Source organism: Protopterus annectens, chromosome 10.part0 (assembly GCF_019279795.1).
Source record: "Protopterus annectens isolate FY-2018-M chromosome 10.part0, PAN1.0, whole genome shotgun sequence".
In the NCBI taxonomy this organism is placed as follows: domain Eukaryota; kingdom Metazoa; phylum Chordata; order Ceratodontiformes; family Protopteridae; genus Protopterus; species Protopterus annectens.
Genome location: NC_056744.1, coordinates 1,838,910,367 through 1,838,935,285, shown reverse-complemented (window position 1 = coordinate 1,838,935,285; position 24,919 = coordinate 1,838,910,367). Strand labels below are relative to the sequence as shown.

Sequence of the window (24,919 nt, the reverse complement as noted above, 5' to 3'; positions counted from 1 at the left end):
GCTCCCTGACGTCAGAGCGCTAGGAGTACAAAGCTGCCAGCAGACGCCATGTTCTCCAGTTTTTCTTGCCCCAGATGTCAGGTGCCCAAAAGTGATACAACAAACCCCATACCCTGTAGCAAATACACCTCAGAAGGGTGAAGTAGGAAACCACACTAATGAAAGTATAAGAGGGGGCAGGAGGGAGGGTAACCCAGACTGCAACAGTGAAGACACTCTAACATCTACATTTATGGTAAGTGTACATAACTGTACTATGTTCATCGTGTTTCACTGTTGCAGTCATCACTGTAGGGTTGAATCCCAAAGCTGAGATAAAGGGTGGTGGTTATAGAGGAGAAGGGGTGGCTAGAAGGCCCTGCAAGACTGCAGAAGCAAAGCCTGCCCTAGACTTAGGGTAAAGAGGGAGATTATAGTGCTTGGAGAAAGTATGCACTGAACTCCAAGTTGCAGCTTCCAAAAAATCCTTGGTAGGTACTCCTCTGAGAAAGGCAGCTGAAGTAGCAGCAGCTCTGGTAGAGTGAGTCCTAATTGTTCCTGGGATTTGCTTTCCATGATGAGAGTAACAAAATCTGATTCCATGAGCAATCCATTTAGAAATGGTCTGTTTTGAAATAGCTTTGCCTTGGGAATTTGTTGCATAAGAAACAAACAGTTGCTCTGTTTTCCTGATATCCTTGGTTCTCTGTCCAGGTAAAAACGAAGTTGTCTGTGTACATTTTGTGGATTATTGAAAAAAGTTGACAGGTGAATAGTTTGATTTAAAGCCACTTTGGAAACCACTTTAGGCATGAAAGTAGGATTAGTCCTTAAAGACACCCTGTCTTGGTGAAAAATAATGTAAGGTTCCACAGCCATGAGTGCTTGTAACTCCGAAACTCAACAGGCTGAAGTCAAAGCCAGTAGGATAGCTGTCTTCCATGATAAATACTTAATATCAGATGTGGCAGCAGGCTCAAAAGGAGGGAGAGTGAGTTTTTCCAGAACATAGTTGAGGTCCCAGGCAGGTTTAGATGGTGTCCTAGGGGGCCTTATTCTTTGCTCCTCTGAGATATTGTTTCAGAAGTGGATGCAAAAAGATTGGAGGATCTGTATTGTAATGTGCAGAGATAGCTGAGGCATGTATTTTTATGGAGGAGAAGGATAAACCCTTATGTAACATATCTGTCAGGTAAAGTAAAATCAGTGGGATATTAGGAATGAGAGGATCTGAATCCTGAGCATGCATCCAGGTGCAAAATCTCTTCCATTTACCTGCATAAGATTTTCTAGTGCTAGGCCGTCTGGCTTCTAAGATGACATCAATGACCTGTTTGGGAAGGAAAGGATTAATCAGACGCTGAATTTGCCAGGCTGCGAGTTTTGACATGAGAGTGCAGAACCTAGCCCTGATGTTGGGACAAAAGATGTGGAATCTGAGGTAAAATCCAAGGAGGCTCCTGGGACAGATTCATCAGTGTTGAGTACCAAAATTGACGAGGCCAATTTGGGGCCAGTAAAATCATCTTCTTGGGCTTGTCCTGCTTGATCTTTAGTAACACCCATGGAAGAAGAGGTAGTGGTGGAAAGGCATACCCAGAGAGGTTTCTCCAACTGAATGATAGTACATCCACTTAAATGTCCTTGTGCAAAAAATCTGTAACGGGTGGTTGAGGGGGGATACAAATAGATCTATGTCCGAGCAGCCCCAGGCTTCTGTAATCATCTTGAATATTTGGGTGTCTAGCATCCACTCGCGTGGGTCTGACAGGTTCATGCTCAGGCTGCCAGAATATTTTGTTTTCCTGCAGGAACTGAGCTTGTAGATCCACTTTGCAAGCTAGAGCTGTGTTCCATAGAGTCATGGCTAGTCTGCAAAGGGGGTAGGAGTGTGAACTCCCTTGCTTATGTACCACATAACTGTGGTGTTGTCTGTCCGTATCAGTAGTTGTCCTGGTTGTAGAAGATCCCTGAAAGCCAAGAGGGCATTCTGTACATCTAACATCTCTTAAATTGATATGTAGGTGCTTCTGATCCTCTGTCCAAAAACCTTGCAGACCTTTTCCCTGCAAGTGGGTCACCCATGCGTAATCCGAGGCGTCCGTGGTTAACACTTGGCTGGCTGGAGGCAGACTGAAGGCTTTCCCTTTGTTGTGAAGACATGCCATGGTCCACCAATGGAATTCCTTTTGTAGGCAAGGCAAGACAGCAATCTGTGTGTCTAGACTGTGGCAATGCTGGGACCATACACTTTTTAGGTACCATTGTATTTTTTTTTCAAATGTAGTCTTGCACTTGGTATGAGAAGGATGCAGGAGGCCATGTAACCCAAAGCCTGCAGGAATTTCCTTGCAGTTAGAGTTATTGACGCCAAGGTTTTGAAAGTCGAAGCCAGCTGAAGTTGTTTTTCGGATGTCAGGAATGCCATCTGGGTTGTTGTGTTTAGAAGAGCACCCAAAAAAGTTATCTGTTGTGTGGGTGTCAAATGTGACTATGTTCACAGTGAATCCCAGGTACTTGAGTAGATTTTGAACAAATTCCAGGTGCTGGAGTAAGAAATCCTTGCTGTCTGCTTGAATAAGGTAGTCGTCCAGATAAGGGTAAATTTGAATTCCCTTGAGTCTGCAATAAGCTACTACTGGTGCCAGGCACTTGGTAAAGACCCTGGGCGCAGTAGACAAGCCAAAGGGCAGTGCAGAGAATTGGTGATGTTTCGAGCCGGCCTTGAATCTGAGATATTTTCTGCACTCCTGTGTGATAGGGATGTGTAGGCAAGCCTCCTTTAAATCCAATGTCACCATCCATGCATTTTTGCTCAACATTGGCAGGAGCTGCTGCAGAGTAAGCATCTTGAACTTTGGTATCTCCAGGAAGGTGTTTAAGATAGAGATCCAGGATGGGTCTCCATGAATTTTGCTTTCTGGGAACTAGGAAGAGCCTTGAGTAAAAGCCTTGGCCTGTTTCTGATTGTGGAACCAGTTCTATGGCCCTCATAGCCATGAGGGATCCCACCTGGTTTAATGCCGCTGCCCATTGGTGTTTTGGTAGGTCTGGCCATCCGTTTGGTCTTGGCAAGGTATGAAAGTGGAATTTGTAACCTGTTGAAACTACATCCAGAACCCACTTGTCTTGGGTTATGCAAGTCCAATTTTGTTGAAAAAGAGAAAGTTTTCCTCCTAGAGGGGCTTCCAGGAGAGAAGTTTCTGGAGCCATGCAGGGGGAGTCATTGAGCCTGTTTTCTATAAGATTGAGGTCTGTCGTCTCCACCCCTGGGGGTGGAAGCACTCCACTGTCTAGGTCTGTTAAGAGGTCTGTGCTTGGGCCCTCCCTCTGGGGCGCCTATATCTACCCCTCTGAGGCCTGTCCGAGCTGGGAAAGGACCAATGTTTAGTTGTCCAGTTTCTGCTAAATCTTTAAGAAATCCTTAACCGTTTGCATGGATTTTGCCTTATCTGCTAACTCTTGGGGGCTGAACTTGTAAGAAATCCTTAACCGTTTGCATGGATTTTGCCTTATCTGCTAAATCTTGGGGGCTGAACTTGTAAGAAATCCTTAACCGTTTGCATGGATTTTGCAGTGTCCCCCATTTTCTTTATCACCCCTTCAGCCTTAGACCCAAACAAAACATTATGCTGAACAGGAGCATCCAGTAACTTTTGCTTTCACTTGATCAGGTAAGTTTTGCTCCTTTAACCAAGCATGCCTTCTAATGACTGTGCCAGAGGCAGCCGCCCTGCATGAAGCCTCCAAGGCATCAAAACCACAGTGTAAACCATGCTTCCCCACTTGTTCAGTAGCATGTATCAGATCGTGTAATTCCTTATTATCTGCACATGCAGAAATGGTACCTAGCTTTTGTTTCATAACAGACAGTAGAAATTGCTGATATTTTAGCATATGAAATCGACAATTTACAGCCCTAATAGATAAGTAGCAGAAGTGTACACTTTTTTGCCCCATCTCTCCAAAGCTCTAGAATCCTTATCTGTCGGAACAGGGTTTTTAGCAGAAGCGGCCTTAACCCCCTTAGGACCCTGAGAAATGGTTTCTGGATCAGCAGTAGGATTTTTGTAAAGGAACTGATGTGAGTCAGGAAACCTGTAATATCTGTCGGGCTTAGCAGGGGCTAGAGGAAAGGAGTCAGGAGTTAAATTAGCCTCAGAAAAGGCCTCATCCACAATATCCAAAATAGGGGGAATAGCCAGGGGTCTATGTTGGGGAAGAAGGAAATCCCTAAGTATTCTCTTAGATTCCGAGTACTCCTGTCCTTCCCAGTGAAAATGTTCCCTCATGTCATGTAAAGTTTCCCCAAAAGAAAAATCCTCAGGGGGAGAAGCTGATTGAATGGATTCCTCAGCATCAGAATCCTCATAAGGAGGGAAAGTATATTCCTGTTCAGAGGAAGACACTGAAGAAATAGATGCCTGATCAGAAGATTCATAATCCAATTCTTGCCTTGGCCTTTTGTCTGAAGGGGGTTGTGGCCTTTTGTCTGAAGGGGGTTGTGAACCCCTAATCATGGTTAGCAAGTCCTCTGCCATTTTAAGTAGCTGTTTCTGGGATTTGGGTCCCGGATCAGAAGAGGCCTGGGCTGGTGTCTTAGATTTAGAAGGAGTCTTTGCCTTTATCAGAAGCTGTGTAGGCCTGAAAACCCCCTCGTAAGCCAGTACCTGCACAGCGACTCCGGACCCATCCGAGGGAGCATTGTCCGAAGGTCCTGCAGCTGAAGTACTCAAAGGCCTAGTTGGCTCCTCGTGGGAGTCCACTTCGGCAAACTGTTTTGAAATGGCCGACGACAGGGGCTGCGAAAGCACCTCACTGACGACGGCCAAACCTGTAGCTGGCTCTGCTTGTAAAACATAGTCTGATTTGGACCTCGGAGGCCTGTCCTTATCCTTGCGTCGTTTGTGAACTCCGGTAGTGGGAAGCGTGTCAGACGACATTTTATAATTAAATCACCTGCCAAAGTAGTGAAAAGCAAAATCGTACCTCCGCTAAATCGTACGCTGGTTAAATCTAGCACAAAACCGACAACTAGCTACGTCATGGTCAGGGCCTAAACAAGGAATACAGTAAGAATGGAAATTCTTATGGAGGTATTTGTTTCCCACAAGAAATACAATTATTAACTTTTTCTGACATCGGACTGGAGCAAGAAAAAAGTTTCCCCAACGGGGTACTTAGCTTTGAGAAGAAGTAAGCCTTCGGACTGAAGCACGAAAAAAATATCAGGAGTCAGCCGATCGGCACTTGCGAACTGCTTTCGCCGCATGGCAAGAAACGCTCGAGAACATGGCGTCGGCTGGCAGCTTTGTACTCCTAGCACTCTGATGTCAGGGAGCATGATTGAACAGCCGATGCCGGACCCAGACTTTGGGATTCTGGCTGACCGAGGACTGCCTGCCGGCAGGAAGAACCCTACAGTGATGACTGCAACAGTGAAACATGATGAACATCTTTATTTTTTCCACAATCGGGAATCGGCAACATTTTCTGTTTAACTAGTTACATAATATGCTGCTGGTACTTCAACATGTGAAACTGGCAATTTAAAGCCCTGATGTCAAGAGTTGCAGAGGTATATACCTTCTTACCCCATCTGTTTAAAGCCCTAGAATCCCTGTCCGAAGGGGTAAGGTTTTTGGCTGTAGTAGCCTTATTAACTTTAGGTCCCTAGGAAATGGTCTCTGGATCTGCAGTGGGATTTTTTAGAGAGAAATTTGTGAGAGTCAGGTACTCTACAGTACCTGTCAGGCTATCTAAGAGCTGATGGTAAAGTATCAGGAGTAAGACTGGATTCTATGAAGACATCTACAATATCCAGGGCAGGGGGTATAGCTAGAGGCCTATGCTGAGGCAAGTCTAAAAATTCCCAGAGTCTGTTTTTGGACTGTGGGTAGTCCTAGCATTCCCAGCGGAAATGCTCTCTTAGGGTATGCAAGGTTTCATCGAAAGAAAAGCCTCGGGGGGGGGGGGGGGAGGCTGGCTTCCCTTAAAGTAATGAGGTCTTCAGCCATTCTAGGTATTTGTTTCTGTGGCATGGGAACTTGAGAATGTGCTTTGGTCATCTGTTTCCTAGGTGTACTGCGAACTCTGGGCCTGAGAAGTTTGGTAGTTTTAGTCAGAAACAATGTAGTCTGTTTAATACGAACATGGGAAGGTCTGAATACACCATCAGAAGCCAGTACCTGCACAGCGGCTCCGGACCCATCCAAGGTAGAGACATCCACAGGTTCCATAGTCGAAGAAGCATCTCGCGCCATTCTGGACTCCAGATGGCTCTCAGTACAGGTCTGTGAATCTATAGAAGCGGGTATCAGGGGCTGCGAAAGCACCTCACTAAGTAACGACAGACTGGCGACTAGCTTACCGGAAGCGTCGTCGGCAGTTTTGGATCTATGCGGTCTGTCTATCCTTGCATTTTTTTTTCAGAAGGTTGGTAGTCAGATGGCTTATCAAAACCATTTCGGAATAGGGAGAACGAGGGTGAACGAATTTAGCAACAAAGATCACAGACGAATAGTTCAGGCATTGAACACGGCACAAAACCGACAGCGAGGGACGTCATGGTCTGGGCCTAAACAGGTGACGCAGTAAGAATGAAAATCTCTGAGGTATTTGCTTTCCCCAGGCAAGACTATTGTTAACTTTTTCTGACATCGGTTAGGGCAAGAAAAAAGGATCCCCAACAGGGTACTTCGCTTTAGAAGACTTCCGGTTTGAAACTCGAAAAACGAAAATTTCAGGTAGCGGCCGACTAGCACTTGCAAACTGCTTCTGCTCTGGGCTCCCGCGTGGCAAGAAGAGCTGATGTAATGGCGTCGACTGCATGTTTTATACCCCTGACGTCATGGAAGAGGCGACAGCATCCAACGCAGAAATCCCAAGACTCTGGTATTCGGGCCGACTGAGGGCTACCTGCAGGCAGATAACCCAAGTGTGATGACTGCAACAGTGAAACACGAAGAACATCACCTGGAATCCTTGAAGTCTCAGGTGCGCTGCCACTACTGCCAAGCATTTGGTGAATATCCTGGAGGCTGTGGTGAGACCAAAGGGGAGTACACTGAAATGGTAGTGATGGGCTCACAGCCAGAAGAGGAGGAACCTTCTGAATCGCATCAAAATGCACAGGTGCTAGTATGTGTACTGGGGGTCTACAGAGCACATCCAGTCCTTCTGCAGGAAGGGCAGAATAGACTGAATTGTGACCTTTCGGAACTTTGAACTGGCAACTGATTCATTGAGGATCATGAGGTCTAGAATCGGTCTGTGGTACCCAGTCTTTCTGGGCACTAAATCTGGAGTACATGCCTGATCTAAGCTGGTCTGGGGGGACACTTTGGATGACTTTTTGAGAGCAGATTTGAAATTTCTAAGGCTGCAGCCTCCGTCTGACTGGGTGGAACATCAGAGAGGATCTTACTTGGAGAAGCTTTTTGGAAAAAGCGTACTGAATAACCTCTGGATATAATCTTTAATGCCTAATGATCTTTTGTGATGGCTTCCCAGCCTGTTTGGTGTAAACACAAACTTCCCCAGACTGTCTCCAGAGACCAGTGGCAGGCAATCCTTCAGAATCTCTGTTTGGGTCTGTCCGAGAAGGTATCCTGAGACCCTCGACTCATCGGGCCCCCTCTGCCAGGAGGGTGGCATCTGCCTTATTTCCCCCTCTGCCTCTGGGAGGAAGGTCTCTCCGTGAATCCTGAAAAGGACCTTGAGATTTTCAGAACCACAACTCATCTCCATGCTGGTTCCTGGAAAGGTCCATTGTGGGTTAGCAAAGCTGATTCCAATGGCAGACAAGGTCTGTCTTTTTTACTTTGGGAGAGCGTGCTGGACCAAAGAGAGTTGATCTGTCTAAATGGGTGTTGGTAACTGACACCTTGTAGAGTTCTGAGAAATCACACAGCCGCATCAAGGCGTGGCATCTGGTAGCAATGCCTGATCTGTCCGCCTGTGATGCAGTTTCTGCAGCATGAGAAATTAACCTCATAGACGTGTTTGATATAGACTGTAGGGTGGCCAAATAGACTGTAGGGTGGCCATCCTGGAGGAAAAGGCATTCTGTTCCTCAGCAGACATGGACCCTGGGACAGCACTAGAGAGTTCCTTGACTAATTCCGTCTGTAGTCTCGTTACCTGTGCTAAATAATTAAACGCTCACAATGTAAAGGTCAATGAAGCGTATACCCACTTACCAAACCTGTCCAGGGCCCTAGACTCCTTGTTAGGGGGATGGATGGTGGAGCCAGCTCCTTTTTGGTGGCTGCTGCAACAACTATGGCATCGACGAGAACCCCTTTAGTGCAGTGGGGTCAGGATGGGCACTAAAACTCGTCAGGCCATTATGTAATGGGTTTTACTATGTCTAGCTCCTTCCATGACCTGTGCGACACGTCGATAAGTGGATTCGCCAAAGGGGGGGGGGTGACACCCAAGAAGTAGATGGGTCTGAACCAAAAGCTTCCAAGAAGCAGATTCCTCTGGGTTAGGGTTATGGGAAGACCAGTCACCTTTTTGGCAAAGTCCCTCCATGATGGCCCTAAAGGGGGCATCCTTAGGTGGTGATCTACAGGACCTTTCCCTTCATTGATATGGGCATCCTCAGTGAGGGATTCCAAAGGGGAATCAAAGCATCTCCTTTTGCACTGATTGCGATGAACCTCCTCAGTAGAGTGCGCCAGGGACATAGCGAAAGACTCGGTGTTCCAAAGGTGTAGTATATAGTCCAGAAGAGGACAGTTAGAAAGGGGTAGTGAAAAGGATAGAAACTTTTCGCAAGGAAAGTAACAGCCAAAAAGGAAAATAACCAGATGTAAAAAATTAAATTGCCAACGAACTACCAATAAGAAAGAATATGACAGAATTGTGCGTCTTGCTTGAATAATTACAGATATCATAAGCTGTTTATACATTACAAAATTAATATTAGTTGTCTTTGCCTTGGCTTATAAAATCCATTTTAAAGCATCAGACTGAATGAATGTCACTAATCAAACCAAATTAATGCCACTAATGTAAAGATTAATTTCTCCTGAATAGTTTGCCATTTACAGTTTTCTAGTACAACTTACGGTTCCAGAGATGCGAGTATTTGAACTGTAAGGTGATAACTTTTTTAAGCTCAAGCCACACCCACTGGGAGTCGAAAGTACACACTTACTAGGGCTGTAATACATGTAATGGGTTATATTTCAGAGCTACACAGTTGAGGCTCAAACATAAAACAAGCAGAAAAATAAAATTCAAAGTGGAAAGAGATGATGAAGCAAGGGAAATTCAATATGGAGAGAGTGTAATTTTGGATGAAGATCCTCAAGGAAAACCACATAGAATATTATACTCATAAAACTGCAGAAAGTATTCCAAGGACTAAGCCAGCAAGAGAACTGAGAAAGGAGATTTTGCCTGTATACATAACAGTACTTTTACAGAAAATAGTCAATGGGCTGGAATGTCGTTCCTTTACCAGTTTTCTCCAGTGATGTATTGGGATGGGGACAAGAAGTCTGGACTGCAGTTAGAGACTGCCTTCTCTACCAGGGTTGATCAAGTATAAGCAAAAAAAAAAGGGATAGGGGGATCCCAAGTCAAAGAACCGATCTGGTACAGTTTTTAACTGAATCTAGAACAGATATTGAAGTTGCGTACTCACCATAACTATGGATTTTTGTCTATTTGCATTCTTCCTCAATGTATATCTGACCTAAGATCCAACTTGGCCTCATAACACAGACTTGCAGATCCAACTCTCCAGCTCCTCCCTCTACCCATAATGCCCCAATCAACATACAATACATAGAACAAATTTGCTTCCTTATACCTCCCATGATATAGAAAGAAAAAGGAAACAAAGCTTGGAATCAACCATGGAACAAAACATTTGAACACATCCATAAGAGCACTCCAGAAGATGGTTTGGGGGGGGGGGGGGTTTGCATGAAAACAGAAAACACAGATGCCTAGTTATGGCGACTACTTCAGTATCTGATGTCCCTTTCAGTCTTCCTCAATGTATGGGACAGAATCCCCAGCTACATGGATCTTGGGTGGTCCTCATGGAAGGCTATACAGGAGAACTGCCAAACCAAAATGTTTCTAGAAGTCAAATCCAGTTTGTAATGAACAATAAAAAATGTCAGCATTAGACCAGGTAGCTGCTGTGCAAGTATCACTGGCAGTTCTAGACCAGAAGACAGAAGAGGTGGCCATGGATTTAGTTGAATGTGCCTCAGGAGACTTGGATAGGGAGTCTTTGCAGAGTATAAACAAAAGAAAAGCAATCAGTAATCCAGTTTCCGTCAGGGTAACTTTAGAAACTGGTGAGCCCAGTTGGTTTGGTGAGAAAAAAATTGTCTGTTTTCCTGAAATCCTTTGTCCTGTGTAAATTGAAATGCAGTTGTCTACATACATCTAAAAGATTTAGCAAGTACTCTCCCTTATTTGAAAAATTATGGAAGACCAGCAGATGTGTTTGACTGATATTTGATTCAGAAGCTGCTTTTGGTAGGAAAGATGGATAGTTTCATAAAGTAACAACGTCTTTATGAAAAACTACGTAAAGGGATTTTGAGGATACAGGCTTGAATTCAGAAGTTCTCCTCACAGATGTAATAGCTACTAAAAATACGATTTTCCAACACAAAAATTTCAAATCATTTTTGGCTGAAGGTTAAAAAGGTTGTTGCGTCAATCCCTGAAGCGTGACTGTCAAAACCCAAGGAGGTGATGGATCTTTCATTGTTGGCCTGAGTATAAAGGTGCCTTTTAGAAAAGCCTTGCACAATTTAGAAGCTAAAAAAGGAAGCTTTTTCTCCTGAATGAAAATTAGATTTTGCTAACTGTACTCTGACTGTGCAATAACTAGCACCTTCCTAAAAACTCCAGCACCAAAGAAATAGGAGCAGTAAAAGGATCAAATTCCTTTAACGGCCCAGATTGAAAAAAGTACAGTTTTGTACCTACCATAAATGTAGATGTCCGATAGACATGCAACTGCAGTCATAACATGTGGGTTGTCCTGCCTCAGGCAGCCCTCGGTCGGCCGGATTCCAAAGTCTGGGTCCGACGTCGGCTGATGTCGCATTTCTCTCCGACGTCAGAGCGGCTGGAGTACATAAGCATCAGCCAACGCCATTTTCTTCAGTGTTTCTTGCCCCAGATGCCAGGTGCCCTCCAAGGAAGGCTGTAATCAAATTGGAAGACAAAAACAGGATTCCAAACAAATAAATGAGCAATAAAACAAATACACCATAACAGATATCCCCAGCTAAGAGAAACAGGGATAGGAGTGGACCCTAGGCATAGAGGGGTATGGAGGGTGGGAAAATCCGACTGCAGTTGCATGTCTATCGGACATCTACATTTATGGTAGGTACAAAACTGTACTATGTCCTTTAAGAATGCAACTGCAGTCATAACATCTGGGTAGAATACCATAGCTTAGCTGGGGGAGGAGGCATGCTCTAGGAAAGAGATGGTGTGGCAATCAAACCCTGCAGGACTGCCGAAGCAAAGCCTGCTCTGGATCTGGAGTATAGAGGGAGATTGTATTGTTTGGAGAATGTATGCACGGAGCTCCATGTAGCAGCTTCTAGAAAGTCCTTAGTAGGCACCCCTCTTAAGAATGCTGTAGAGGTGGCTGTAGCTCTTGTGGAATGTGGTCTGACATTGGCTGGAACAGTCTTTCCATGAAAGGAGTAACAGAATCTGATGCAATGTCCAATCCATTTTGAAATAGTCCGTTTTGAAATAGCTTTTCCTTGTACTGCAGGGGCGTAAGCTACAAAAAGTTGTTCAGACTTCCTACTGGCCTTGGTTCTGTCCAGGTAGTAACGAAGTTGTCTGTGGATGTCCAAGGTATGCAACAGTCTTTCCCCCTTGTTCTCAGGATTGGGGAAGAAAGCAGGCAGATGAATGGCTTGATTTAAAGAAATCTTAGATACCACCTTTGGCATAAAAGTAGGGTTGATCCTTAATGAAACCCTGTCTCTGTGAAAAATAATGAAGGGTGGTATTGCCATTAGGGCCTGTAGCTCCGAAACACTTCTTGCTGATGTAATTGCCAACAGGAAAGCTGTCTTCCATGAGAGAAATTGCAAGTCAACTGAAGCTGCTGGCTCAAATGGAGGTAGAGTCAGTTTTTCTAGGACAAAATTGAGGTCCCAGGCTGGAACTGGGGCCTTTCTTGGTGGCTTAATGTTCTTGATTCCCCTGAGGAATTGCCTTAGTAAAGGGTGTGAAAAAACAGGAGAATCAGCGTTGTATCTAGCTGAAATAGCAGATGCATGTATCTTTATGGAAGAATAAGAGAGTCCGTTCTTTAACATATCTGCCAAATATTCCAAGATGAGTGGGATGTTCAACAATGATGCATCATGTCCCTTGCTGGTATTCCAATTGCTGAATCTTTTCCACTTTGCTAAATAAACCTTTCTGGTGGATGGTCTTCGAGCCTCTGTTAGTATCCGCTGTACTTCCTTGGAGAGAGATAGGCTGAAGTTATTTATGGGATCTCCCAGGCCGTTAGCTGCAGTGTCTGTAGATTTGGATGCACTGTTTCGAGTTGTGTCGAGTCAGAAGTAGAGGCCTTTGGGGAAGGGCCCACCTCCTGGTGTGACATGTTCTGTACTAATGGGTACCAGTGTTGTCTTGGCCAGTCCGGAGCTATTATGATTCCCTTGGGTCTCTCTGCTTTGATCTTTAGTAATACTGAGGTCATCAGTGGCAGAGGTGGAAATGCATAGATTGTTAGGGAGTTCCAGTTGAATGAGAGGGCATCTATTTTCCAAGCTTTTGGATGGTATGTCCTTGTGCAGAATTTTGGTAGAAGATGGTTGAGATGAGAGGCAAATAGGTCCACTTCTGGCTTGCCCCATGTCGAAGTGAGTTGTCTGAAGGCCTTCGGATGTAACCTCCACTCGTGTGGATCTGTGAAATTCCTGCTTAGGCTGTCCGCCAACACATTGTCTTTTCCTGGGACAAACTGGGATTGTAACTGGATGTTTATGCTCAGTGATTTCTCCCAAAGATGCATTGTCAGTCTGCAAAGGGGGTAAGAGTGGGTGCCCCCTTGCTTGTTTATGTACCACATCACAGTGGTGTTGTCTGTCCGTATCAGTAAATGGCCTTGCTGGAGTTGGTGTTGAAAAGCCTCGATAGCATGCATTACTGCCAGCATTTCCTTTTGGTTTATATGCAGATGTGTTTCCTTTGGAGACCATTGTCCTTGTATACACCTGCCTTCCATGTGCGCCCCCCATCCAAGGTCTAAGGCGTCTATGGTCATGGTCTGTGTTATCTGTGGTTTTTTGAATGACATACCTGTGTTTGCCTGGCTCACCGAGGCCCACCATAGGAATTCCTTTTGTAGGCATGGAATGAGAGGTATGATTGTCTCCAAGTTGTTGCTGTGTTGAGACCAAATACTTTTTAGGTACCATTGAAGCTTTCTCATGTGTAGTCTTGCTAATGGAACCAGGAGAATGCAGGATGCCATGTAACCCAGGGCCTGTAGGAATCTCCTTGCAGTCATCTGGGTGAGTTTTGCTAAACCTTTGAAGTAATGAATTAACTTCTCTTGCTTGTCTTCTGTCAGGTAAGCCATCTGAGAGGCTGTGTCTAGTTTGGCTCCTAAGAAAATTATTTGCTGGGATGGCTGCAGTCTTGACTTTTGGAAGTTGACTGTGTATCCCAGAGCTTGAAGTAACCGTATGACATAATCCAGGTTTTTTGTCAACATCAATTTGTCGTCCGCTTGTATGAGGCAGTCGTCCAGGTACGGGTAAATTTGTATCCCCTGGAGCCTGCAATGAGCAATTACTGAAGCCAGGCATTTTGTGAATACTCTGGGCGCAGTAGATAAGCCAAATGGCAATGTTGAGAATTGATAATGCTCTGGCCCTGCAAGAAATCTGAGGTATATTCTGCAGCTGTGTCTGATAGGGACATGCAGGTATGCCTCCTTGAGGTCCAGAGTAATCAGCCAAGACTCCTTGCCCAGCATGGGAAGAAGTTGCTGTAGAGTCAGCATTTTGAACTTTGGTACTACGAGAAAGGTGTTTAATGCGGACAAGTCCAGTATTGGTCTCCATTGAGATTCTTTTCTTGGAACAAGGAACAGTCTTGAGTAAAACCCCTGGTCTTGTTCTTGTTGTGGAACTCTTTCTATTGCTTTCATCCGAGTCAGAGTGATTTGCTTGATAGCCTCTGCCCTCTGGTTTTGTGGTAGGTTTGGCATGCCTTGTTTCCTTGGTAAGGTATGAAAATGAAACCTGTACCCTCTGTCTATAATGTCCAAAATCCATTTGTCCTTTGTCAGTCTGTGCCAATTTTCTGCACACAGAGATAATTTCCCGCCCAAGGGAGCTTCTATTTGTTCCCTGGTAGGCGGTAGTAGAGGAAAGTCATTGAGATTGTGGTTGTGGGGCAGGTGAAACCCCTGCGTCACTTCTTTGGTTTCCTGGCTGCCATTGTCGTCCCCTGTAAGGGCCTCTGTATTGGCCTCTTCCTCGGCCACGCCTGTTCTTACCCCTTTGAAACTTTTCTGTATTAGGAAAGGACCAGTTTTTAGAAGGCCAATTCCTACTGAATCTGGGGGGTTGAACCTGGAGGAAATCTTTCACTGTCTGAACTGATTTTGCTTTTTCTTCGATGGTCTTTAACACATCCTTAGCATTGGCACCAAAAAGCTTGTTCTTTTCCAAAGGTGCATCCAGAAGTTTTGCTTTTACATGATCTGGTAGAGGTTGATCTTTTAACCAAGCATGTCTACGAATGACTGCCCCTGTCATAGCTGCCCTACATGAAGCTTCCAGTGCATCATATCCACACTGTAGGAAGTGATTGCTTACTTGCCGAGTGTTATGTACAGCTTCCTGCAAAGTCTTCCTGTCTAAAGGATCAGGAGTGGCTAAAGTTTTTTGTAAATCTTCTAAAAGGTAATCCTGATATTGTAACATATGAAAAAGGCAATTTAGAGCTCTCATAGATAAGGTAGTGAATGTGTAAACTTTTTTGCTCCATCTCTCTAATGATCTAGCCTCCCTGTTGGAGGGCAAAGGATTTTTAGAGGTGGAGGCTGAAACTCCTTTAGGCCCCTGTGAAATAGTTTCCAAATCAGCTGAATGGGCCCTGAATAAATGGGAATGAGTTTCTGGGACCCTGTAATACCTGTCTGGCTTGGCTGGAGCAGGAGGAAGAGAATCAGGGGTAGCACTAGAGTCAGAATATAAATCATCCAGAACATCAAGTACAGGAGGAATAGCTAAGGGCCTGTGCTGGGGCTTCTTAAGGAAAGTCCTCAGACGTTTCCTAGAATCAGAATATTCCTGACCTTGTCACTTGAAATGCTCCCTCATGGTGTGCAGAACTTCCCCAAAAGAAATATCCTCAGGAGGGGAGGCAGAGGGGATGGAATCTTCTGCATCGGAGTCCTCATAGGTCTGGAAGAGCTCTTCCTGGCTATCAGAGTGGACAGAGCCCTCAGAATCTTCATCTGAAGGGATAGGTTCAGAGGGTTCAACCTGGGGCCTTTTATCAGAAGGAGGCTGGGATCCTCTCTCAGGATGGGCCTGTGAACCTCTAATCATGGAAATTAAATCAGCAGCCACGGACATAATTTGTGTCTCTGGGGTAGGCTGAGGTAAGGATTTAGAAGTAAGATGCTTTGTTTTGCTGGCTGCCTTAGCCCTAGTGTAGGCCTTAATAGACATGGCCATAGGAGGCCTGGCAGCTCCACGTGCAGGAGTGACCTTGTCTACAGCAATGGTCTCTGGCATTTCCTCTGTTTCGGTATCCGGAGGAAAATCGATAACTGGCGTCGGAGGGATGTCCGGAATCGGAGTCGTCGGTAATGCGGTGTCTTCGGTTCGGAGCAGTGGAGAGACAGTCTCCGAGGGAACCGGAGCACTCGCGCTAGGTTTGGGCGTGGAGTCGGTGGTAGACGCGGATGTCGGTCCCGGTCTTTTCGCTTTTTGGGAGTTTGCGATGTCGGAAGATCCGACGGCATGGTGTAGGCAAATTTATCGGCAAAAAAGTCTTCAGCGAACTCCGCCCGGCGCCTGAGAGTGCACTTGTTGAAGCGAGCACAGGCTACACAGGCCGAGACGTCGTGGTCTGGGCCCAGGCAAGGAAGACAGTAAGAGTGGAAATCCTTATGAGGTATTTGTTTACCACAAGAAAGACAATTGTTAACTTTTTCAGTTATTTCTGACATCAGCTGAGGCAAGAAAAGGTCCCCAACGGGGTACTTAGCTTTTTTGATGACTTCGGTATCGAAGAATACAGGAGGTGACCGACCGGCACTTGCGAACTGCTTCTGCTTTGGGCACCGCGCAGCAAGAAAGACTGAAGAAAATGGCGTCGGCTGATGCTTATGTACTCCAGCCACTCTGACGTCGGAGAGAAATGCGACATCAGCCGACGTCGGACCCAGACTTTGGAATCCAGCCGACCAAGGGCTGCCTGAGGCAGGACAACCCACATGTTATGACTGCAGTTGCATTCTTGAAGGACATTCTTTTCCATTTACTCTTGTAAATCTTCCTTGTAGAAGCTTACTGGCAAGATAAAATTATATAAACTGGGGAGGAAAGCCTGGACTGTTTAGCTATTAGTGGCACTGGAGAACCCATGCAGTTAGTTTGGGCCTGGAATATTGGGATGTTTCATTCCTGAGGGAAGAGAGAGAAGGTTTTGACTGGGGTCTAGTATCCATGGAGGTTAACAAAGACAAGACCAAAGAAGGGGGAACCACACCTGGCAAGGCCAAAAGGAGGCAACGAGAAGTGACCGCTTCAACTGACTGGCTTTCTGTAAGAATTTTGGAATCAGAGGCATCAGGATGAGGTGTAAAGGAGACCGGAGGACCAAATGTGGACTACAGTATCTCTCGAGGACTCTCTCTGAGGGGGAATTAGAGCAAAATATCTGCTGCACTTGTGGGGAGATGCAGAGAGATAGCAGCAAGGCAGGCCTCACTGACAGAAAATTTTAGTCACGGACTGACTGATGACAGAATGAAGGAGCAGGAGGAGGACTGACTAACAACACAGAGTGAAGGAGCAGGAGGAGGATAGCTAAAGGCTACAGAAGGTGGTTAAATGAAGTAGAAAAACTACTCACAATCCATAAGAATTTAGCACAAAGCTCCTGAGAGAGGATCTACATTAATTAGACATGGCGACAAACGAAATTTGAGCTGCTGTGGCATTATGGGTAGACGGAGGGGCTTGAGAACTGAATCCGCAAGTCTGTGGTATATGGGGGCGAGTCTGATCACAGGTCAGCTATGTAACCCACATGCTGAAGAAAGAAAAGGACATCAGATGCTGCTATTAAAAGGGATAATGAGCACGGCGTATAAAAGGACATCAGATGCTGCTATTTAAAAGGGATAATGTGTATGGCGTATAAAAGGCCATCAGATGCTATTTAAAAGGGATAATGAGTACGGCGTATAAAAGGACAGCAGATGCTATTTAAAAGGGATAATGAGTACGGCGTATAAAAGGACATCAGATGCTGCTATTTAAAAGGGATAATGAGTACGGCGTATAAAAGGCCATCAGATGCTATTTAAAAGGGATAATGAGTACGGCGTATAAAAGGACAGCAGATGCTGCTATTAAAAGGGATAATGAGTACGGCGTATAAAAGGCCATCAAATGCTGCTATTTAAAAGGGATAATGAGTACGGCGTATAAAAGGACATCAGATGCTATTTAAAAGGGATAATGAGTACGGCGTATAAAAGGACATCAGATGCTGCTATTAAAAGGGATAATGAGTACGGCGTATAAAAGGCCATCAGATGCTATTTAAAAGGGATAATGAGTACGGCGTATAAAAGGACATCAGATGCTGCTATTAAAAAGGGATAATGAGTACGGCGTATAAAAGGACATCAGATGCTATTTAAAAGGGATAATGAGTACGGCGTATAAAAGGACATCAGATGCTGCTATTAAAAGGGATAATGAGTACGCGATAAAAAGGCCATCAGATGCTATTTAAAAGGGATAATGAGTACGGCGTATAAAAGGCCATCAGATGCTGCTATTAAAAGGGATAATGAGTACAGCGTATAAAAGGACATCAGATGCTGCTATTTAAAAGGGATAATGAGTACGGCGTATAAAAGGACATCAGATGCTATTTAAAAGGGATAATGAGTACGGCGTATAAAAGGACATCAGATGTTATTTAAAAGGGATAATGAGTACGGCGTATAAAAGGGCATCAGATGCTATTTAAAAGGGATAATGAGTACGGCGTATAAAAGGACAGCAGATGCTGCTATTTAAAAGGGATAATGAGTACGGCGTATAAAAGGCCATCAAATGCTGCTATTTAAAAGGGATAATGAGTACGGCGTATAAAAGGACATCAGATGCTGCTATTAAAAGGGATAATGAGTACGGCGTATAAAAGGACATCAGATGCTGCTATTTAAAAGGGATAATGAGTACGGCGTATAAAAGGACATCAGATGCTGCTATTTAAAAGGGATAATGAGTACGGCGTATAAAAGGACATCAGATGCTATTTAAAAGGGATAATGAGTACGGCGTATAAAAGGACATCAGATGTTATTTAAAAGGGATAATGAGTACGGCGTATAAAAGGACATCAGATGCTGCTATTTAAAAGGGATAATGAGTACGGCGTATAAAAGGACATCAGATGCTATTTAAAAGGGATAATGAGTACGGCGTATAAAAGGACATCAGATGCTGCTATTAAAAGGGATAATGAGTACGGCGTATAAAAGGACATCAGATGCTGCTATTTAAAAGGGATAATGAGTACGGCGTATAAAAGGACATCAGATGCTATTTAAAAGGGATAATGAGTACGGCGTATAAAAGGACATCAGATGTTATTTAAAAGGGATAATGAGTACGGCGTATAAAAGGGCATCAGATGCTATTTAAAAGGGATAATGAGTACGGCGTATAAAAGGACATCAGATGCTGCTATTTAAAAGGGATAATGAGTACGGCGTATAAAAGGCCATCAAATGCTGCTATTTAAAAGGGATAATGAGTACGGCGTATAAAAGGACATCAGATGCTGCTATTAAAAGGGATAATGAGTACGGCGTATAAAAGGATATCAGATGCTGTTATTTAAAAGGGATAATGAGTACGGCGTATAAAAGGATATCAGATGCTGTTATTTAAAAGGGATAATGAGTACGGCGTATAAAAGGACATCAGATGCTGCTATTAAAAAGGGATAATGAGTATGGCGTATAAATGGACATCAGATGCTGCTATTTAAAAGGGATAATGAGTACGGCGTATAAAAGGACAACAGATGCTGCTATTTAAAAGGGATAATGAGTACGGCGTATAAAAGGACATCAGATGCTGCTATTAAAAGGGATAATGAGTACGGCATATAAAAGGACATCAGATGCTGCTATTAAAAAGGGATAATGAGTACGGCGTATAAAAGGACATCAGATGCTGCTATTAAAAGGGATAATGAGTACGGCGTATAAAAGGACAAGAGATGCTGCTATTTTAAAAGGGATAATGAGTACGGTGTATAAAAGGACAGCAGATGCTGCTATTTAAAAGGGATAATGAGTACGGCGTATAAAAGGACATCAGATGCTGCTATTAAAAGGGATAATGAGTACGGCGTATAAAAGGACATCAGATGCTGCTATTAAAAGGGATAATGAGTACGGCGTATAAAAGGACATCAGATGTTATTTAAAAGGGATAATGAGTACGGCGTATAAAAGGCCATCAGATGCTGCTATTTAAAAGGGATAATGAGTACGGCGTATAAAAGGACATCAGATGCTGCTATTAAAAGGGATAATGAGTACGGCGTATAAAAGGGCATCAGATGCTGCTATTAAAAGGGATAATGAGTACGGCGTATAAAAGGACATTAGATGCTGCTATTAAAAGGGAAAATGGAGTACGGCGTATAAAAGGCCATCAGATGCTGCTATTTAAAAGGGATAATGAGTACGGAGTATAAAAGCACATCAGATGCTGCTATTTAAAAGGGATAATGAGTACAACGTATAAAAGGACATCAGATGCTGCTATTAAAAGGGATAATGAGTACGGCGTATAAAAGGACATCAGATGCTATTTAAAAGGGATAATGAGTACGGCGTATAAAAGGACATCAGATGCTGCTATTAAATGGGATAATGAGTACGGCGTATAAAAGGACATCAGATGCTGCTATTAAAAGGGATAATGAGTACGGCATATAAAAGGACATCAGATGCTGCTATTAAAAAGGGATAATGAGTATAGCGTATAAAAGGACATCAGATGCTGCTATTTAAAAGGGATAATGAGTACGGCGTATAAAAGGACATCAGATGGTGCTATTAAAAGGGATAATGAGTACGGCGTATAAAAGGCCATCAGATGCTATTTAAAAGGGATAATGAGTACGGCGTATAAAACGACATCAGATGCTGCTATTTAAAAGGGATAATGAGTACGGCGTATAAAAGGACATCAGATGCTATTTAAAAGGGATAATGAGTATGGCGTATAAAAGGACATCAGATGCTGCTATTTAAAAGGGATAATGAGTACGGCGTATAAAAGGACAACAGATGCTGCTATTAAAAGGGATAATGAGTACGGCATATAAAAGGACATCAGATGCTATTAAAAAGGGATGATGAGTACGGCGTATAAAAGGACATCAGATGCTGCTATTTAAAAGGGATAATGAGTACGGCGTATAAAAGGCCATCAGATGCTGCTATTAAAAGGGATAATGAGTACGGCGTATAAAAGGACATCAGATGCTATTTAAAAGGGATAATGAGTACGGCGTATAAAAGGACATCAGATGCTGCTATTAAAAGGGATAATGAGTACGGCGTATAAAAGGCCATCAAATGCTGCTATTTAAAAGGGATAATGAGTACGGCGTATAAAAGGACATCAGATGCTGCTATTTAAAAGGGATAATGAGTACGGCGTATAAAAGGACATCAGATGCTGCTATTAAAAGGGATAATGAGTACGGCGTATAAAAGGACAACAGATGCTGCTATTTAAAAGGGATAATGAGTACGGTGTATAAAAGGACATCAGATGCTGCTATTAAAAGGGATAATGAGTACGGCATATAAAAGGACATCAGATGCTGCTATTAAAAAGGGATAATGAGTACGGCGTATAAAAGGGCATCAGATGCTGCTATTAAAAGGGATAATGAGTACTGCGTATAAAAGGCCATCAGATGCTGCTATTAAAAAGGGATAATGAGTACGGCGTATAAAAGGCCATCAGATGCTGCTATTAAAAGGGATAATGAGTACGGCATATAAAAGGACATCAGATGCTATTTAAAAGGGATAATGAGTACGGCACATAAAAGGACATCAGATGCTATTTAAAAGGGATAATGAGTACGGCGTATAAAAGGACATCAGATGCTGCTATTTAAAAGGGATAATGAGTACGGCGTATAAAAGGCCATCAGATGCTGCTATTTAAAAGGGATAATGAGTACGGCGTATAAAAGGACATCAGATGCCGCTATTTAAAAGGGATAATGAGTACGGTGTATAAAAGGCCATCAGATGCTGCTATTAAAAGGGATAATGAGTACGGCGTATAAAAGGCCATCAGATGCTGCTATTAAAAGGGATAATGAGTACGGCATATAAAAGGACATCAGATGCTATTTAAAAGGGATAATGAGTACGGCGTATAAAAGGCCATCAGATGCTGCTATTTAAAAGGGATAATGAGTACGGCGTATAAAAGGCCATCAGATGCTGCTATTAAAAGGGATAATGAGTACGGCATATAAAAGGACATCAGATGCTATTTAAAAGGGATAATGAGTACGGCGTATAAAAGGCCATCAGATGCTGCTATTTAAAAGGGATAATGAGTACGGCGTATAAAAGGACATCAGATGCTGCTATTTAAAAGGGATAATGAGTACGGCGTATAAAAGGACATCAGATGCTATTTAAAAGGGATAATGAGTACGGCGTATAAAAGGCCATCAGATGCTGCTATTAAAAGGGATAATGAGTATGGCGTATAAAAGGACAGCAGATGCTGCTATTAAAAGGGATAATGAGTACGGCGTATAAAAGGACATCAGATGCTGCTATTAAAAGGGATAATGAGTACGGTGTATAAAAGGACATCAGATGCTATTTAAAAGGGATAATGAGTACGGCGTATAAAAGGACATCAGATGCTGCTATTAAAAGGGATAATGAGTACGGCGTATAAAAGGCCATCAAATGCTGCTATTTAAAAGGGATAATGAGTACGGCGTATAAAAGGACATCAGATGCTGCTATTTAAAAGGGATAATGAGTACGGCGTATAAAAGGACATCAGATGCTGCTATTAAAAGGGATAATGAGTACGGCGTATAAAAGGACAACAGATGCTGCTATTTAAAAGGGATAATGAGTACGGCGTATAAAAGGACATCAGATGCTGCTATTTAAAAGGGATAATGAGTACGGCGTATAAAAGGCCATCAGATGCTGCTATTAAAAGGGATAATGAGTACGGCGTATAAAAGGACATCAGATGCTATTTAAAAGGGATAATGAGTACGGCGTATAAAAGGACATCAGATGCTGCTATTAAAAGGGATAATGAGTACGGCGTATAAAAGGCCATCAAATGCTGCTATTTAAAAGGGATAATGAGTACGGCGTATAAAAGGACATCAGATGCTGCTATTAAAAGGGATAATGAGTACGGCGTATAAAAGGACAACAGATGCTGCTATTTAAAAGGGATAATGAGTACGGTGTATAAAAGGACATCAGATGCTGCTATTAAAAGGGATAATGAGTACGGCATATAAAAGGACATCAGATGCTGCTATTAAAAAGGGATAATGAGTACGGCGTATAAAAGGGCATCAGATGCTGCTATTAAAAGGGATAATGAGTACGGCGTATAAAAGGACATCAGATGCTGCTATTAAAAAGGGATAATGAGTACGGCGTATAAAAGGCCATCAGATGCTGCTATTAAAAGGGATAATGAGTACGGCATATAAAAGGACATCAGATGCTATTTAAAAGGGATAATGAGTACGGCACATAAAAGGACATCAGATGCTATTTAAAAGGGATAATGAGTACGGCGTATAAAAGGACATCAGATGCTGCTATTTAAAAGGGATAATGAGTACGGCGTATAAAAGGCCATCAGATGCTGCTATTTAAAAGGGATAATGAGTACGGCGTATAAAAGGACATCAGATGCCGCTATTTAAAAGGGATAATGAGTACGGTGTATAAAAGGCCATCAGATGCTGCTATTAAAAGGGATAATGAGTACGGCGTATAAAAGGCCATCAGATGCTGCTATTAAAAGGGATAATGAGTACGGCATATAAAAGGACATCAGATGCTATTTAAAAGGGATAATGAGTACGGCGTATAAAAGGCCATCAGATGCTGCTATTTAAAAGGGATAATGAGTACGGCGTATAAAAGGCCATCAGATGCTGCTATTAAAAGGGATAATGAGTACGGCATATAAAAGGACATCAGATGCTATTTAAAAGGGATAATGAGTACGGCGTATAAAAGGCCATCAGATGCTGCTATTAAAAGGGATAATGAGTATGGCGTATAAAAGGACAGCAGATGCTGCTATTAAAAGGGATAATGAGTACGGCGTATAAAAGGCCATCAAATGCTGCTATTAAAAGGGATAATGAGTATGGCATATAAAAGGGCATCGGATGCTGCTATTTAAAAGGGATAATGAGTATGGCGTATATAATATGGCTGAATGGGCGCGCCTTCGGGCTGGCACCTCGGCACCATAAAAATAGACTGCCAATCATTAGCGGATCGGAGCTCCGCTGTGGCGACCCCTAACCAGGAAAAGCCGAAAGAAAAACAGCAACAACTATAAGAATCAGACGAGGTTAGAAAAGACTGGAGAGAGATGGGAAATCAATTGCAGAACAAACATATGGCTCCCAAATGTGCAAAAATCCAAAGGTTTAGGATTTTTGCTTGTAAGTGTTTGTATAGGTATTTTTATACCCTAAACAGACTTCAGAATTTTTTCTCCGGCAGACAGCAAACACCGGAGGTGTGTTGGGGAAGAAAAACATAACTGGTAACATTTTTGGGGTGTGTAATGAGTCAGAAAATTAAAAACATTCCCCAGAACATACTCAAATATATGGGGGAGCAAATGGGTGTAACCAAGTAATTATTCTTTTGAGCTGGGACAGGATCTAAACTGCCCAGACATAGCAAGGCCTGAAGTTTAATTTTGTTGGCTGCCAGAAAATCAATTACTAGAAAATTAAATTAAAAAACTAAACAGACTGTATTTGAAGTAGAAATTAATGGGAACAATACATGCAGACTGATGTTCAAAAGGAGCAGAGAGGTTTAAGGGAAAGCAGAAACTGAGTTAACTTAAAACAATTAATGGTTTTCTGTGAGCGCCTATGTCTTAAGTGACAATGTGATAAAGGTGCTTAAAAAATGCAGGTGACTTCCAGACAGCTTATGTCAATACCAATGTAAGCGTCTTAGGACCTCTTGAGATAAGAGACTAAGGTATCAGGACAAACCGTGGTTGCTTTTCAAGGGTCTGGCAGTAAATGTCTTTCAGCAGCTGGCACCCTAGATCTAAAGGTCTGTTTCCTGCTCCTACTTGCATCATGTCAGGCAGACAATTCCAGATACTAGATTGTGTTTAATTACTACTTGGAGGAGAGGGGTCAAATAGATGCCATCCCACAGGGAGGTCTACATAACCCAGACAATGAATAAAATAGCAATGGAAGATCCGAGAGGGAGGTCTACATAACCCAGACAATGAATACAGTAGCAATGGCAAAGGTTTGTTTGCTGTACAATTATAGCCTTGCTTTTTATTTTATTTATTCATTTACATTTGTTGACCGGGCTGGTCTAGCTGGA

General features: G+C 43.2%; 1 protein-coding gene across 2 annotated transcripts in view; it reads right to left on the bottom strand.

Moving 5' to 3' along the window:
* The window catches only part of PATL2 (PAT1 homolog 2), an 837,187-nt gene that overhangs the window by 212,009 nt on the left and 600,259 nt on the right, over nt 1–24,919 (bottom strand). The window lies entirely within an intron of this gene.